At 44.9% G+C, this 15738-nt stretch overlaps 1 protein-coding gene across 6 annotated transcripts in view; it reads left to right on the forward strand.

Moving 5' to 3' along the window:
* The window catches only part of FBXW11 (F-box and WD repeat domain containing 11), a 117932-nt gene extending 109762 nt beyond the window's left edge, over positions 1-8170 (forward strand). For all 6 annotated transcript variants that reach the window (XM_087867809.1, XM_045792106.2, XM_045792103.2 and 3 more), the window contains one exon: positions 5681-8170. The gene's annotated coding sequence lies outside the window, so the exon portion shown is untranslated. The remainder of the gene's footprint in view (positions 1-5680) is intronic.
* Positions 8171-15738: the final 7568 nt, after the last annotated feature.

Genomic DNA, 15738 nt, shown 5'->3' on the forward strand with positions numbered 1-15738 from the left:
TGTTTCATGACACATGAAAATTATGTGAAGTTCAAATTCTAGTGCCCATACATAAAGTTTTATAATAGCCGTGCTCATTTGTTTACACGTTGCCTCTGGCCATTTTCATACTTCATTGGCAGAGGTGAATAGATGCCACAGAGACGATATGGGCTTGCAACATCTAAAATATTTATTATACAGCTCTTTGAGGAAAAGTTTGCTGACCTCCAGTCTTGCCCCTGTGCCATCTATTAGTGATAAACCAAGGGTCTGCATCAGGAATGGCAAATAAGCTTTTTCTTCCGCTAGCTGAATTTGATCAGCAGTGCCTGCCTGGAGTACTGCCTTTGGAAGGGTTCTGGGACCCTCTGTGGACCCCGACGGGATAAGTGCTGTGATGGGTTGTCAGTGTCTGCCTGGGTGTGGGAGGTGAGCAATCATGGCCTGTTAGCCACACACATGGCTGCTGTTCCTGGTCCCAAGTGTGTGCATACCATTCTCATGATAGCGATCATCTGCCTTGCTACTTTCTCTCTGGATAGATTCTTCGTAAGTTGAAAAACCCTTATGGCAGAATTACTACATTTATTGAATAGAGTCTTAAAATAAATACTATAGGGAATTATAGGGGAAGAAGGCAAGGATCTCTTGAGTGATTGCTCCTCCCCACTTCAACCTCCCTTCCCAAAAGTCCTAAGGAAGATACAGGGAAGGAGGAATGGACCCAAATGAAAACTGGTTTCCCTCCTGGTCTTTCCTTTCCCTCTCCCATTCTCCATTCTGCTCTCAGTGAGGATCACCTTAAGCCCTGCCACTGCCATCCTTTGCCTTACTGGCTTCCTGTTGTCTTCAGGATCGAGGTTCAGCTACTTCAGTTAGCTGACAGCAGTTTCAGCATCCAGCTGTTACCTTCTGTCCTCACTACCCACCCTCCCCATGTCCCAGTCTCCCATTACTCCCTTCCAAAGCCTAGTGTGGCAACCAGACTGAATTCGGTTTCTCTGATTACATTATAGTAGGGCAGCCCTCTACCATCTCCCTCCCCTTGTGTGTGTTATGGCTTTTAGACACCCCCACCCCACCTTTGCCCCTTTATTTCATCTGGCTTAATTTATTATTTGATACTGAAATAGTTTGCATGCCTGTCTCCTTCCCAGTGCTGAGGAGCTCCTTTTACTGTGGAACTCCAGTGTTCAGTGGAGTGCTTAAGTGTACTGTAAGCGTTTATTGATGTTTGTTGGGCAAGTGACACCCAGGGCCAAATGACCTATTTGTGTTTTTTCTCCTAGACCACATAAGAATTTGCCCTTAAATAGACAAGTGTGTGTACAGCTATAGTGTATGCCTGCAGTCATTTTCAGCAAATATAAAGATAATAACTCAGTAAAAAATTGGAATAAATATCTGAACTGGCAGGGTCAGGCACTAGGGAGATTCCCTACATAGACAGGTACCTAGATGTACAGGTCTCCCTCTGCTCTGCCCCTGTTATTGTTTTTTAAATCAATTTTATTGAGGTACAATTTGTGTAATAATTGTACTCATTTAAAGTGTACTGTTTGATGAGTTTTTACAAATGTGTATAATCCCTGAAACTGCCTCCATAATCAAGAACATTTCTATTACCACTTAAAGTTCACTTCTGTCACCTTTGTAGTCAAAGCCTGACCCCTCCCAGCCTTAGCAAACATTGACCTGATTTCTATCACTAGATTAGTGTATATTTTCTGTAGTTGCACTGTCCACTATGGTAGTCAGTAGCTACTTGAAGCTATTGAGCTCTTGAAATGTAGCCAGTGTGACTTAGGAATTAAATTTTAAATTATATTTTAATTGAATTTAATTGGATGTTTAATTTTATTTAATTATACTTAACTTTAAATTTAAATAGCTACATGTAGGTAGTAATTACTATTTGGACCGGCATATTTTAGAACTTCTGTATTTTTAAAAGCTTTTACATTTTGGTCTTTGATCCAATTAGAGTTAATTTTTGTGTCTGGTGTGAGGTAAGAACGTCATCGGTATTGTTTTGCTTTGTTTTGGTTTTTTAAATAGCTATGTAGTTGTTCTAGCACTATTTGAGTAAAAGAGTTTTCATTTCCCATAGAATTTGCTTTAGCACTTTTGTCCAAAAATCATTTGACCTCTTATTTGTAGGTCAGTTTCTGGACTCTATTCTAAGTCTATGATTTATGTGGCTGTCCTTTTGCCAATGCCATAGTGTATAATAATCTTCCAGCCTAAAAAAAAATTGTTTTGACTATTCTAGGTTATTTAGATTTTCACATTCAGTTTTGAATTAGATTATTAAATTCTGTGAAGAGGACTGCTGGGATTATAATTAAGACTGCATCGAATCATAATATCATTTTGGGGGAGAATTTGCATCTTAACAAATGTTGAGTCTTCCAATCCATGAACATGGTATATCTCTCTATTATTTAGGTCTTCAGTTTCTCTTGAACCAGTATTTTGCAGGTTATCGTGTAGCAGCCTTGCACATCTTTTGTTAAACTTACTGTATTGTTTTTCTTTTCTAAACCATATGTTTTCATCTGCACATTGCTTCAGCTGCATCCTGCCTCTGCTTATATTTTTCCACATAAGGGAAGCACATAAAATAGGACATGGACAATTGCAGTATAGCTGAGCTTCTGCAATAATGGATAGGTTCAGGGGAATAGGTGTGTCCGAGAACAATTTAAGCATAACTCTTTTGTAGTTTTGATATGTATTTTTGTCTTTATATTCAGTTTAGAGAGGCACGTGATAAAATCCAAGACATCCATAGTATGTTTCCCCTCTCTGGCATATTTAATAGGTGAAATTTAGAACATTGTAAACTTTCACAAATTGGACAACTTTTATATATTACTTTAAAGTGCCCTGAAACAAGATTGCTTTGGTTGAAAAATGAAATAGTGATCACCAATGGTGTTTCTCTCATTGGCTGTGGTGGAAAGGAAACTGGTGTTACTTCTTCTAGGCCTTCCTCCTGCCCTTTTTTTTGGGAATTTCAGAACAACTGCCCTTGTTATGATCCACAGTTATAAATCAATGGAAAAATCTTATCTGCTGTTTAAGGAGCACAAGCAATGAAACCTCAAATGTGTTTGTCTCTTCAAAGTGAATTACTTTTGACAACCTTGGCAGCCATCTCTATAGATTTTACTGCTCTTTTCCAAATTCTTTTCATTTATTGTAACATGAAAAAAATTACCATGTGATACTGTAAGATTTATGCATAATAAGAAACACTACGCTAATGATGATTTAACCTTGCAGTAAAATATTCAACCCTAAAATATAAGGTAAAACTATTTCTATGTCAGGAAATTTAGCAATAGATTTATTTGCGGAGTCATTTTTTAAAATTACTAACTCCTAAGAGCCTAATATATACAGTAGCTCTCTTTTTTATTACAAGACAATGTATGATCATTATCAGGAAATTAGAATAAGTAGATAAGCTAAAAGAAGAAAATAAATTCCTACTCATGGTTTACCATTGTTAATTTCCTTGTATAAGTCTTTTCAGGCTTCTTAAAATTATGGCTGAGAATGTACATGTTTTTTAAAATGCTTTTTTTCCCCCTTTGTTGCAGAACTGTTCTATGTTCATAATGTCAGTATTTGTCTAAATTACCATTCCTTTTTTTTTTTTTTTAAGATTTTATTTATTTATTTGACAGAGATAGAGACAGCCAGCGAGAGAGGGAACACAAGCAGGGGGGAGTGGGAGAGGAAGAAGAAGGCTCATAGCGGAGGAGCCTGATGTGGGGCTCGATCCCATAACGCCAGGATCACGCCCTGAGCTGAAGGCAGATGCTTAACCGCTGTGCCACCCAGGCGCCCCTAAATTACCATTCCTAATGGCAAAATAATATTCAGTTGTTTGGATAGGCCCTGTTATGTATGTATATTTCCCCCCAGCTTTTAGCTATTACAAAACACATTGCCATGATCATTTCTTTAGCCTAATCTTTGCTTTTTTTTTTTTTTGAAGATTTATTTTTTTATTTGAGAGAGAGAGAGCATGAGCGGGAGGGTCAGAGGGAGAGGGAGAGAGAATCTCAAGCAGACTCCATTGAGCACGGAGCCCAACTCGGGGCTTGATCTCAAAACCCTGAGATCATGACCTGAGCCAAAACCAATAGTCGGTTGCTCAACTGACTGTGCCACCCAGGTACCCATAATCTTTGCTTTTATTACCATTGGATAAATTCTAGAAATATCTGCAGTATCTGGGTTAAAAGGTATGATGTTTAAAGACTTAGATGCACAGAGTCACGTTAGTCTCCAGAAGAGTTAGGTCAGTTTACATTCCCACCAGCAGTGTTTGAGAGTACCTACTTCTTATCTGTGGGCCTTACTATTTTAAAAACAATACTCTTAAAGATCCTTCATGTGAAAACAGTGGCAAATGAAATTAAATCTCTCTTAAACTCTTTGAGAAGGATTCTTGATCTTTATGAAAACTGACAACCTTTTAGGAAAGTTTCCGTTAAAAACATACAAGCTTTAAAACAATCTCTCTCTCCTCTCTCTCTCTTTTTGTCAGAGAATTTTAGACGTAAAGGTAACTTTTAAATCTTTTAGGCTAGTGGTTTAGTGCTGTGTTTGGAAAGGATTGTGACCCATTAGTGATTGTGAAATCATTTTAATGGATTTTGACTTTGTTTTGATGAAATTTAGAATAGAAAATGTCAGCCTGCATCGTATGTAGTAATGGTAAGTTTAGGTACGTGCGTGCACGTGTACATATTATGTACATGGATGAATGTAGAGATTATTACTAAAATGTGTTTCTCGCTCAAGGTCATGGTCAAAACAATATGTAACATTCAGTAGTCTTTCCCTCTACACTGTCTTGTCCTTTTATAAATGATTTATTTCAGAAAGAAGTAACTTCTTTTTTTTTTTTTTTAAGATTTTATTTATTTATTTGACAGAGACAGAGACAGCCAGCGAGAGAGGGAACACAAGCAGGGGGAGTGGGAGAGGAAGAAGCAGGCTCACAGCGGAGGAGCCTGACGTGGGGCTCGATCCCATAACGCCGGGATCACGCCCTGAGCCGAAGGCAGATGCTTAACCGCTGTGCCACCCAGGCGCCCCTGAAAGAAGTAACTTCTGATTAGTGTTCTATTTAGAAGGAATACTTTATTTACTAGCTTTTGCATATTTTTGTTTCGCAGTGATAGATAAGGGCTCTCAGGCAGGTATGAGACCAGCCCTCGTAGGCTCTGGATGTCATAAAAGGTAATACTAAATCTAAAGTCTAACATGAAGCATATATTGTTATATGCATAATTTTTAGCAGCAAGCACTGACAGTTGACAAGTTATAGTCAGTGATCTCATTGAGTCCCCTCTCTGTCCCTAAACGGCTAATGCTTTGAACTAAGCAATGTCTCTGAGCCTTCGTTCTCTAATTCGTCAAGTGGTATCATAGTTTCTATCTCACAAGGTCGTTGCAAGGTTTAAGTAAATACGATGTCTGGTATGTATTACAGTCAGAACAACTTGCAGCTTTTATTTTTGATGCTGATTACATTTGAAACTCGGTATTGTGTCATGTGTGCACGAGTACGTGTGTGTGTGGATATGGACGGACTGTGGTGTGTATCTCCATGTCTAACCAGAATATCCATCCGTACTCCCTTTGTTTTTTGTTTTGTTTTGTTTTGTTTTCCCAGGGTTTCCTAGTCTTGAACTACTGGCTACATGGCTACCAAATGCCTAAGGGAGTTCTTCACAGCTGAGTTATGAAGCTGGAATTGGTTCTAGACGCTGGGTAGATGCAAAGCAGCCTAACTCTTCCAAGTACCAACGTTTCTCACCTCCGACTCCGGCCTCTACTTTGAGAAGGATACCTTAGCTTCACCGACTTCCAGTAGGACACAAGCCCATTTCCTCCCCCCATCAGTGAAAAAAAATCTAATGCTTCAAATGTAAACTGTTCATATAAAAGGAACGTAGAGTCTGTTTTACAGAAGTAAATCGACCATCAAGAGAAGACTGGCCTCTAATTTATATTGCTTTGCACTTTGGTCTGATATTAAGAAACAGCATTCTTCTTTGGTGAAATTTTGGGTGCCAAACACCTACCCAGAATGTCCAGGGCTTTCCTTTTCAGAAGTTAGCATTCTCCTTTTGACCGTCCAAGTCATTATGAATTCTGACCTGTATTAGGAACATGTTGGACAGTGGAAAAGTGTCTCTGGATTGTTTTAGTAATATTTTTTGGATTATACTTCCTTTCTGTACCAATTTCTTTTAATTTAAAGAACTATAAGCCAGGTTATATTATCTCCCAACAGGTAATATAGCTCTTTTCTTTTATTAACTGCTCTCTCTGTGCCCCAGCCATCTCCTGATATTTGGTGGAGTGACACTTTTACACGTGTGCTTGCCTCCTAATTTAAAATACTGTATCCGCATGTAGATATAATGTACATAACAGTTTAACCTCAAGGTTGCTGGAGTCAGGGCCCCTGTGCCTGAGACACTAATACAGAGTGTGTTCGCACTTAGCCATGGGCTGGGCTCAAGAACCTGATACCAGGGTTGATGTGGATTACCTAGAACCCTTCCTGCAGTATTCATATGGTATTTTTATTTTGTCATTGTCATTTTGTGTGTATGTGTGTGGTGTGTGTGCTTTTAATGGGCATCTTGTTTTAAAATGTAATTTCTGAAGTTTAACACAAAATGTTTTATTCGTTGTGTAGCATATATAATAGAGAGGTACCTTAAAATTTTTGTTGTTGTTCTTTTCGTCCTAAGTACTCCTGAGTACTAGTGGTCACTTCCCATGGTATTCATTTGACTTCACTGTCAAAGATCATTATTCTGTGCATTAGTAACCCTGGAAAGGCAGAAATGAGAAGGCCCTATTGACTGGGTTTCCTGGCTCTGGAATGCGTGTGTCCCGGCGTGGATGGCGCATCCTCACCAGGGCGGTAACAGGGCCCGCTCGTATGGTGGAACCCGTTACACCAGGTCAGGTTGGTTCAGAGGCCCATCTCAAGTGGAAGGGTACTCGTACGTGGTGCAAAGCCTCAAGCTCATGAATCCCATTCCCGTCATCTCTGGTGTCACCTGCTGCTGTGGCCCTGGCAGGTTCTCCAAACTCCCAAGTGCTCTGCAGCCCGAATGTGTGAATGGCACTGTCACGCTGACCATGCATGGAAAGGACTTTGGCATTCGGTCGGCACTCCTTTTCCCTTGTTCAATATTAGGTTCTGATTTGCCCCTCGCCATTGTTTCCAAAGATTAAGGAATGTCAGTAACATTTTAAAGGACCAATAAGAACCTCCTGTTGACTAAACCCCTTCCCGTGGCAGCAGAGTCTACTACTAAAGGGAAGGCCCGGGGCTCTGTGTCGTCCGTTTGCATCGAGAACGGTGTGGGGATCAATGTGTGCGTATGTGATTCGTTTATTGGGTTGGCTTGGCTTTTTAGGTTTTCTTTTTTTCCTTTTTTAAAAACACATCCTTCCCTCCCACATGTTACCAAATTAATTTCTATTTTTGAGAAGTTGAGTCTCCAAGTGTAAAAAAAAAAAAAAAAAAAAAAGAAAAGAAATCTCTATTCGTGAGGTGGATGTTGTAAGCTTGACAGTGGTTGTGGAAGTGAGTTAACTTTTCCCACTCTCCACGTGACAGCTTTATATCGAACTGGTTAGGAGAGCCCAGGGGTGCGGGAGGGGTGGGGGGAGGAGGCAATTCTTCTGAACGAATGGACTTTTTGTTGTTGTTTTTGCATGTTTAATCTAGAAGTTCTTGTTCCTTGGGAAATCACGGCCTTCGAATATGCACACAACCTTTGAATTGTGCCTACTGAATTATAGCAGGGGACTTTGGCACCCAAGGAATTCTGACTTTCTGGGATTATGGTAGAAATTCCCAGCCGTACCCTGGACTTTATTTTGCTAACCATAATTGAGCAACTGTAAATTACTGCTATATTAATGTTTTAAAGCACTGGGATAGTCTAATTCTAACTTGTAATTAATTATGTTTGCCAATTATCTGTTTGAAATAAATTTGTGTCTGAACAGCTATTGAAACTGTTAAATTGTACAGATATTATTCATGACAGCTTTGTACTGTGGAATGTGCTTAATAAAAAACAAAAAGTTTGACTTTTGTCCAATAAATTGCTAAGTAATGTCAGTAAATCAAGTATGAGTATTATGCGGTACACCTAATCTGGCTTCATGCAATTGTTACTTCAGCTACTAATTCAAAGCCAATACTCTTAATAAAGTGTTGCAAGACTCTCATGCTCTGTTAAGAAATTTTTCAAAATCCTATTAATGTTCTTTCAGTAATTCAGTGACATACCACTCAAGTTCATAGATTTAAAAAATCATCTGCTCTGTAAAGTGGAGTTGAAAGCAACTGCTTTTTGGCTCTTGAGAGGTTTCTGTGAGATAATGCTAGTGCGTGCCTTGGGGTGTTTCGCTGAAAGCTCACTTTCACCGCAGGACCCTGGAGCTAGCTTTCCCGTAAGTTCTTAACTCCTCCCGGGTGACAGGACAAATACGAAGCTGGCCCCTTCCGTGTCCCAGGTGGGCCTGAGGGTGAGCGGATGCTCAGGTTCTTGGAGAAGCAGGTGGAGCTAGGAGAAGCGCTCTTGCCGCCGGCTCCCTGTAAGCGGCGGACGTGGACTCGTTCGGTTCTCCACGTTTGCAGGTGCACACGTCCCTGGTTGAGTACTCCAGCGGGAAGAAGACCGTGCGTGTGTGCAGGGCTCTGCCCAGACGTCCCGAGTGGTAGCGGAGGTTTCCGGATGACTAGCTCTCCCCCCTGAGCCCACCAAATTGCTAACGTGGACCTGGGGGATGAGAGTACTTCTCTACGGTGCTGCCTCCACCGTTTTTCTTGTGTTTTAAAAATAAGTAATGTGTATATGGTTAAGAGAACCTATTTGCAAGCCACAGAAAGTGATTCTCTTTCACCCATGACCCTCAGTCCCCTACTCACCATCATCCAGTTTTTGTATATCCTTCGACAGTGAATAATACTGTGTATAGCAGGCCGTGTGTACCTGTACATGTATGTGCGTATTGTACACACGTGTACACATCCCACCCCTTCTAACAGCGGCGGTAGCCTGCTATATGTGCTGTGCCGCGCTTTGCCTTTTCAGCTCCTGTCCTTAAGGAGACCCTTCCATGTCCGTGCATGTGATTCCGCCTCCTTCGTGGGCAGGACCGTGTAATATTTGATTAGCATAATTTATGTACCAAGTTCCTTGAGGTGGAGTTTAGGTTGTTTCTTGCCTTTTCCTATAGCAACTATCACCTTTCACAGCACTTTCGATCCCAGCCTGTGCTAAGTGTGAAAAACCATTGGTAGTTTGGATTCATCAGAGTGAACAGATGTTGAGCCCAAACACTGCTGCAGAGCGGGGAGGACCTCAGGTGTCACACGGTCTTAACCTCCGACCCTCACAGGGTTGGTGTTCGGTATATGATCGTTTGTTTCTTCCTCCACAGGTGAGGTGTTACTGCAAGAAATTCACAGCTACGAACGCATCCCAGATTGATTATGGAGACTCTAAGGTTTTGTAGAACTCCTTGGATGTATAATTAGGACAGAGTGGTGCTTTGCCATTTCAGCCTGTTGGTTTTCTATTAATAAGGAGAAAGGAAGTTGGGCCATCTGGCTAATAATCCCGTTACCAGTTAGCTGGGTGGCAGTATCCCCTTTGGACTCTTAGCTTCCCTATGTATAAATGAAGGTGTCACTAGTTCAAGCCCGGGAGGGTGCATGCCGCAGCTCTGGGCGATCTGTTGGCTTGCAGGAATGCAGACCCAGTAATGCCAGGTCTAAATTTTTAAGAAAAACTGAAAATCCAGATTGCGTCGAGATCCAATTTATAAAAGTTGTCAACTTGTTTCGTGGACGGAGACTTTTTGAAGTCATTCGCTGGAGCACCAGTCTGCCGTCCCTGGACCGACATGGTTTGGAGTAGTGACCTCTCGAAATATCGTGTCTAAGTTTGGCGACTGAACACTTGGAGAACAGAAGAGGTTCCAGAGAAAAGGGATAAATTGAATGATATGTCTTGCGACAAAGTGACCAGCGCACAGAATGTCTCAATACATGTTTCTTTAGGAAAAATGACCAAACAAGGGAGGGGTTTGAAAAGGCAAGAGGAGGAGGGGGAAGGAGCCAAGCGCTGGCAACCGCCGTCTTCAGTCACGTTGTGAGTGTTTAGACCAGCTGCCTGCTTTTGTGCTGGGACTGAGTTCACATTACAGCAAGGCAGGCTTGAGGCCCAGCCTCGACTTGGTCTTCCAGCTGGAGGAAATTCTGGGAGCTCCAAGACCTCCAAGCTCCTGCTTGTTTATTGCTTGAAGCTGGGTCTAAGACTTCACAGACACTCAAGCTTAGATGTGGGATGACTGCGTGCATGGCCATCTTCAGGTGCTTACCTGTCCAAAGATGGGGTGATGGACCCCACACACCTAATGCACCGAAACCCTAATCCAGTGTTTAAAAATTTTTATTGGTTAGGTGTAGGCCATGTGAAGGAATTATAGTGCAGGTCTTTCGTAACATTTTTTGTCTGTGCATGTACGGTAAACTGGAAAGCAGAATCCTATAAATGGAGTTGTACTGCTGATTGCTTTCAACTTGATGGCTTTTTACTCATCCTGTCTCCAGGTTTTGCTTCATTGTATCTTTCAGAGTAGGTATGTTGTTGGACTGGCCTGGGAGAACGTAGGAGTGACGAGACCTAAGACTTAATCCGTAGTGGGACATGCCCGAAGAACAGCCTAAAGCTGGTGTTCTGGCAAGATCCCACGGAGTACAACTGAAGCTCCCAACCCCCTTTATCACCATCTTCGGATCCAGGGGACCCTTTTCGTTCTCACGTGTGTTTTACTTCCAAATACCCTGCAGCTCTGGGGGTTGAGAAGGAATGCTCTTAGAACACTGCAGACTTTGGAACTCGGTGTCACGCCCAGAGATGTCCCACGGGGGGTCACCAGTCTACCGAATGGCAGAAGGAAAAGAGCATGAGCTTTGGGGTCGTCAGACCTAGCTTGAGATTAGAGCTCTGCCACCTGACTGGCAGCAGCCCCGAGGGCGAGGACATTCTCTGCCCTGAGTCTGCACTTCCCCTAGGAAGCAGAGATGGTATTTTAAAATCATCGCGAGAATTAAATGACATAACCTAAAATGCCTGGTCTAAAATCTAAATTTAGATCTACTTAGAGTGCTGTACCAGCACCTAATAACCTTCAATGCCAGCTGGTTTGGTAGCTTCTACCGTGGATTTTAAGCAGATGGGACAGAATGTCCAGAGCAGAGAAAGGTGTAATGAAGGTTAGGGCTCAGGATGGTGTGAGATGAGACAAAAATCCAATGTGCTCAGGCAGCCTGAGGCCCGTCTGGGCCTCTTGAGGGGCACCACAGGAGCTGGCACTCGGCAGGATGCTGGTGGTCCCCAACGAGGACGTTTGTGACCGGGGCCGGGGCTGCTCAGTGGGTGCAGCTGAGGGAGAGCGACCAGAAGAACAGTATTTACGCCAAGTTACTTTTGTTTTTAAATTAAGAATAATCCAGCTTTAAAAGTCAATTTATATCTCAGGGGGTGTTTCTGAGAAGAGGACGAGACTTCAACATGCCAGTAAGCTCCGCGAATTGTAGTGTCTCCAAAGTGGACAAGCGAGAGTTTCACGTCCTCCGCGCATGCGTGTGTGTGTGTGTGTGTGTGTGTGTGTGTGTGTGTGTGTAGGCGGTGGGTCCGGGAGGGGAGTGGGCAGTGCAGGGAAGAGGGTGATTCAATGCCAACAACAGCAACAACAAGAATAAACATCACCACCACACAGTGAGTGCCAGGCCTGCTGGGAATGGCTTTACACATGTAATCCTCACAGAAGCCCTGTGTGGCATGTGTTAGAACCACCTGAGGAAACCGGGGCTCAGGTCTGTCTTGCTTGTGAGCAGCTGGGCTTGGCCTTGATTCCAGTCTGTCTTGGCTGCCACTGCTGACCGCTTAGCATGCTGTCCTCACCTGTCCCTCTCCATGCTCCTCGGGCACCGTGATCAGGGCCGGTGTTCTGGCCTCCTACTGAGTAAGTCGTCCCCTTGCATCAACAGACCCTCTGCTCATCTTTTTTCCTTCCCGCTGGTGTGTCCCTGGCATACATTCTTTGGTCGTTAACACATGTGCGCCTGTGCCTTCAACCACGCACAAAGTTTGGCTGAGTGCAAGGAACAGGCCAAGATGGGTGCCAGGGGCCCGACTGTGGCCAGGCTGCGGGGCCATGCTGAGCGGTGGGGCCTCTATTCTGGCAGCAGTGGGCAGCCACTGATGGCTTTAAAGCCGACGCTGACCAGTTAGAAGACCGGTGTCAAGATTCAGGAGAGGAACGCTGGGGTCTGGAATAAGGCAAGACACCGAGGAGGTGAGAGAGGGCGGTTTCAGGGGTGGTCTAGGGAGAAGGCGGCGCTAGAAGGGCAGCCGCGGTCGGTGTGTGCCTCCTGCGCGCCACTAGGTGGGGCTGTAGGGAAAGGAGGCCCGCCCCTGCTCGCAGGAAGCTTCCAGTCCAGAAGAAAGAGAAGGCATGCCGTGGTTGCTCCAGTGCCCACGCACCCATGGATTCACGGGGTAAATCCTGATTGCGACAAGTGCCCTGAAGAGATGACGCCTGGCGGCGGGTGCAGCGGACCGCGGGACACCTGAGCGAAGACCTCAGTGATAAGCAGGAGCCCGCGGGGGGAATGTTCCAGGCTGGGGGAACCCAGACGCAAAGGCCGTGAGGTGGGTATGCCCACCTTGAGCAAACAGGCAGGAGGGGCGCTTGGTCTCCCAGACAAGGGAAGGAGGGCTTGGGGTCGAAGGTGACACATTTGGATTTGGACATTGCAGGTGCCTGAGACAGGGGCGAGGAGGCTGCCTCAGGCTGTCTGGACAGAGGCGAGGGGTGGCTTTCGAAGAAGAGCCCTGACTGAGTCGGGAAGAACGTAGCATCTAGGAAGGGGGCACGGGAGGACGAGCCTGCGACAGAGGCGGAGAAGGACCAGCTGGAAAGGTAGGGGCGTGCTACCCCGCGGTCTTGCAGGGCGGGTGGACGCTCCCAGAACTTGGGAAACCTGCTCTACACCGTTGCCTCGGGGCTGCCCGGCTTCCTGGGGAACAATGCCTGTCCACTCATCCTGCCGCAGGGCACCTAATCCCGCTTCCCCCTCCTTGGGCGCAGCGCCCCGGCTCCTGATGGCCGGGCTCTGGCTCTGGCGGCACACAGCACGCAGCCCAGGCAGCCCCAGTCTCTTGTCCTTGGGAGTGTTCCCTGCAAGCCCATCTGCACAAACAGACGGGGGCCAGGTCTGCGCCTCAGGAATGAGGAGATAAAAGGGACCATCGGGGCTTTTTCCACCAAAGGCGAAAGCATTTTGTAGAACGGGCTGCGAGTTTTTGTTTCAGGAAATTTCATCATGTCTCCAAGAAGGGGAGGGGAAAAATGAGGGAGGGGGAGGGTGGTGGTTGGGGCGGGGGTTGGGGGGGAGGAGAAGTTAATTGGCCTCAGATTTTCTCACTCCCTTTTCATGTTGGTAACACGAGGCGGCCCAGGTCAGCCTCAGGTCAGCGACGTTTGGGCTTTTTAGTGCCCCTCTGTGAATACCTCATTTCTGTAATAGTTTTTCCTTTAAAAACAGCTCTGCCTTCTTTGGCAGGTGGTGACATTCCATTAGCATATGGAATATTTTTCAAAACACATCCGAAAGCATGTCTCTTACGGAGGAGACTGGGCAAAAGCAAATGAATGTTTGAAAAGTATGTTGGGAGCAACTCAACATTTAACAGAAGGCTCCCACTCCACCGCCCCCGTCCCACCCCTCCCCACCGTGGCTCCTGGATTGTTACTGTAACCAACAGGAGGGGAGGATTTTCCCCCAAAGCTTGTCTGTTGGCTGTGCTATGGCCATCACAATACATAGAAGGTAGCTAGAGAGAGCCCAAACCTAAAAGGATAAGGAGCACATTTCCTGGACTGGAATAGACATTGGCAAGCCTTTGTGGGTGTGGCACTGGGGGTAGTGATGGATGCTTCTTGTTCACTGAACACCTATTGTGCTCCAGATGCTGTGTGTGGCATACATTGTTGTTTTTCTTTCTGAAATCCATCCACTACATGGTGGGCAGAGCAATCTCTTGAACACATAAGTCAGATCATGTCATGGCCCTGCCCAACACACTCCATTGTGCTGGGCATTGTACTTAGTTAGAATCAAGTTCAAACTCCTTGTTATGACCTGCAGCAACCTAGCACCTGCCCGCCTCTCCAATGATACTTCACTCTGTCACTCCCACTCCAGCTATGAGGCTTTCTTTCCATTCCTTATTTCTGCCTCAGGGCCTTTGCATGTGCTAGTCCCTCTGCTTAGCATGCATTTCCTCAGTCATTCATTATGGCTGCTTCCTCATCATTCAGGTCTCAGCTCAAATACCATCTTCTCCGAGGAGACTTCTCTGACCAGGTCACCTAGATCATCCCTAAATTACTCTCTATAGCACCCCGTGTTCTATTTATTCTATAGTACTTACCATTTTATTACTTTGCTTACTTGTATTTATTCAAGACATATTTATTGAAGGCCTGCTATGTGCTAGGTGATGAGATAGGCAGCAACAAGACAAATGTCCCTGCTCCTAGGAAGCCTACAGTATGACATGGGAAGGCAGATGATAAACAAATTGTATATTTTCTGACATCCCTTATCAGAAATATAAACTTCCTCAAGACAGAGACCTTGTTTGTCGTCTTCAGAAGGCATTTTGGGACGTGGTAACCACATTGCTTGTGGAATCATAGTTACATGAAGGACCGGACCCCATTTTATAAACAACGGTATTGAGGATAGAACAGGAAGTGGCTTCCAGAACGGCAGAGCAAGGATCTGAATCCAGTTCTGTCTGACTGGGAAGCAGGAGCTCCACAAGGCCTGCCTGGTCCAAGGCCTCTTGCAGGGTGCTTCTCCTACTGCTTCCTTCTCCCAGCCCAATGTCTGGGTCCTACCTGTCTCCCCACATCCATCTGACCTATCCCATGGCTGCACCTTCAGCTCCCCACTCTCTGTGTCACTTTGGGCCATGTCCTTTAGCTCGCTGAGCCCCATCAAAAGTGAGAATTTAAACCACAGTAGATTCGCTAAAGCTCCAGAGATTGTTATCTTGAGTTGTGATCAACCAGTCTGTAAACTGTGTTCAATAATAGTTAAAAAGTAAATTTGATGTTCGCATCTCTAGCTGAATAGTAATGTCAAGGTCCAACATGGTCTCAGGGGCTACCTCTTCTCACACTATTAGTTCTAGCCCTCTACTCTGTTATCTGTTGATCCACAGATAGAAGCCTAATTCACACTTGCCTGGGCAAAGAAGGGCGTTTATTGGCTCAGGTTACCCATAAGCCCGGGAACGGGCTAGCTGTAGGCGTGGATCTGGGAGCCTCCAACTATGGCATCAGCCCTTGGATCTCACTCTACCTCCCTGTCCCGCTCTCCTGTCTCATGGTCTCATTTGCAGACACGCTCTCTCCACACATGGTGGCCAGGTGGCTGCTAGCAACCCCAGGAGCACATCCTATCCTCTTGAGTATCTTGGCTGGAGCAGTATATCTCTTCCTGGCAGGCCCAGAGTCCGGGACTTAAGACTCCTTGGCTCAGATTGGATCATGTGCCCGCTCTGAAACCCATCACTGTGGTCAGCAGAATGGGATGCTCTGATTGGC

The sequence above is a fragment of the Ursus americanus genome, chromosome 15, assembly GCF_024610735.1.
Source record: "Ursus americanus isolate L20-20 chromosome 15, mUrsAme1.1.p, whole genome shotgun sequence".
In the NCBI taxonomy this organism is placed as follows: Eukaryota; Metazoa; Chordata; class Mammalia; order Carnivora; family Ursidae; genus Ursus; species Ursus americanus.